Here is a 2,500-nt window from a genome sequence, read left to right as displayed (position 1 = left end):
ATGTGAAGCTGCATTACTGTGTGAGTTGTGCCATTCACAGCAAAGTGGTCAGAAATCGATCTCGTGAAGCCCAAAAGGACCAAACTCCTGCACCCCGATTTACACCTGCTGGTGCTGCCCCACGACCTCCACCAAAGCCCATGTCAGGGGAGCTGGGTCTTAATGGACTGCAGAAAACTCTCTTGAGAAAGAAGTAATAAATTGAATGTTATACTTTATACAGCATGTTGAGTATACCTGCCAGTATGTAGTTAAAAGAAGAGAAGTTTATTTAGCTCAGGGTTCATAGAGGTTTCAGCGCCTAGGTGGCTGGCTCTAAGGCAGGGCAGTGTGGCAGAGGGGCATCAAAGAGACAAAATAATCCATGACAACTAAGCAGGCAAAGGCAAGCAAGGGACGATCCCTACCTTTTCTGATCTTTGTATATTATCCAGGCTACTTAGGGCAGGCAGCACGCACACCCTTACTCCTAGTGCCCTTGATCCTAGCACTGCACCATGAGTCAATCCCAGGATCACCCACCCTAGATCCAGCCACCTCTGAAAAAAGCCCCACCTATGACAGCATGAGGCTTTGAGGGACATCTAGGCATAAATGATAACAGAAGGCAAAGTGCAAAGAGGAGGCTCCTAGCCCTGTGACTGCTGATCTAATGCTCAGAGCAATACCTAGTGACAGATGCTGCTCCAGCTGGGTGGCTTACTCAGTGCCCTTTGTCAGCACCACTATTGTGCTCCATTGCAACCCACCTCATTAAGGGTTCTTGACAATCTAAGGCTGACATGTGGGCAGAAGATGCAGCTTGGGGAGAGGCTGCCCAGCTGCCCCTGTGGCAGGCATAGGAGGCAGGTGAGGAACAGGAACACACTGTAGTGTCAAGGACACCTACTCTGAAATACCTTGAGGCTGCCCAGATTCTTGCAAAGCACCTGTAGGAGAAAAGGAACCCCACGTGCTCACCTGCATGGAGGCGCCCACCTGCATGGAGGCGCCCACCTGCATGGAGGCGCCCACCTGCATAGAGACGCCTGTGCTTAACACCACAGGTAAGAGGGCAGGTCCAGGGTGGGAGAAAATAACCCGAACCTTGGGAACAAAGGCAAGGTGGTGACAGCATCAGATGATTTCAGTGCCAAGTGAGGGGAGGGCCTCTTAGCCTGTGTAACAGTTATCCAGGTCTCTCTTGGAGTAGTGGGTTAACCCCATCCTGCCAGTGATCTGCAAATAGGACCCAGACCCTCTACAGCCTAGAAGGGTTAGGAGTTAATTTGTAGGAACAGATCAATGGAGTTGTTCTTTTTCTGGTAAAGAATAGATGCCTAATTTGACTGTTTCTCCACAGTTCTGCACAAAACTCAGAACCCACACTTCAGCATTCCTTTCCAGATGAAAGGCTAATTGTATTCTGCCGTCTCGCACTCTTGTGGCCCCAGCACTTCTGTCCCATGGCCCGTTTTCCTATTACTGTGACGCCTTGGTCTTCAGCAGGGGTTGGCACAGGGTGGCATGTGAGAACGGTGCCATGACGCCTGGTGCAGGGGTGGAGAGCGCCTGGGGGAGGTGATCCTGTGCTCAGCAGGGAAGGGCTCAGGAACATGTAGTAACAGCAAGCCAGGGGCTCGTATTTTCAATTCTAGCACTCTGGGAGCCTGAGGCAGGAGAATTACATGTACAAGCCCAGCCTGGGCAATTTACGAACTTAGGAACTCTGTCTCAAAATTTAATAAAAGCTGAGAATGTAGCTGCATACAAAGGCCCTGGGTTTAGCGGAATACAAAGGGCCCCAGCACAAAAAACAAAACAAACCAAACCCAGTAACAATATGTCTATGAGTTTCGGAGAGGGGTGCACAGCTTGGAATATTTAGTTTAATTAGGGAAGGACCTTTGAAAAGCAGATCCTCTTATCTGCTGTCTGAGAAAACCTCAGCCCCAGTGGAGTCACACATCTGTGAGTGTAGGGTCAGAATGCAAATCCCAGGCTGTCTGATTCCGCTCCCAGCTCCTCCAGCAATCGCCTGCTGCTTTCTGTGTAAAGTTATGCGTGACCGAGAGAACCAGGGCACAAGAGGGTAAGCCACCTCAGGGGCCTGCAGGTCCTGTAAGCAGCGGAGGGAGCCGCCCTGCTCCCTTTGGGTCTCACTTGTTCTCCTACTTCCAAGTGATGCCCGCCCTCTTAGACCTGGTCACCACTGTCACTGCTATCAGCTGGCACTCACTGCCAACCAACCTGTACAAAAGTCTCAGAAGCACATACAGAATCCCTGATTGCCAAAGCCAGTGCCTTTCTTTGTCTTTATCATCCCCAGTTGTCCCACTACTTACTATGCAGGCTACCCTCCTCCTTGCCAAAACAGTCACCTAGATGGGTGCCCCAGAGAACTCTGACACGCCTCACTCACTTCTGTTGCTCCATGAGGAAGCTATGGGGGTCAAGAACCCACATTACCTTGGGGGATCTGCTTGCTTTGGGTCACCTGTGTTTTTTTTTTTTTTTTTTT

General features: G+C 50.4%; 1 protein-coding gene and 1 pseudogene across 2 annotated transcripts in view; one reads left to right on the top strand and one right to left on the bottom strand.

The window, feature by feature from the left end:
* LOC105743276 overlaps window positions 1–137 on the top strand; it is a 342-nt pseudogene extending 205 nt beyond the window's left edge.
* Prkn (parkin RBR E3 ubiquitin protein ligase) overlaps window positions 1–2,500 on the bottom strand; it is a 1,575,591-nt gene that overhangs the window by 16,230 nt on the left and 1,556,861 nt on the right. The window lies entirely within an intron of this gene.

This window comes from Octodon degus, unplaced genomic scaffold (genome assembly GCF_000260255.1).
Source record: "Octodon degus isolate 3935 unplaced genomic scaffold, OctDeg1.0 scaffold00112, whole genome shotgun sequence".
In the NCBI taxonomy this organism is placed as follows: domain Eukaryota; kingdom Metazoa; phylum Chordata; class Mammalia; order Rodentia; family Octodontidae; genus Octodon; species Octodon degus.
The sequence above is the reverse complement of the archived record's forward strand: the minus strand, read 5'-3'. Positions and strand labels throughout refer to the sequence as shown.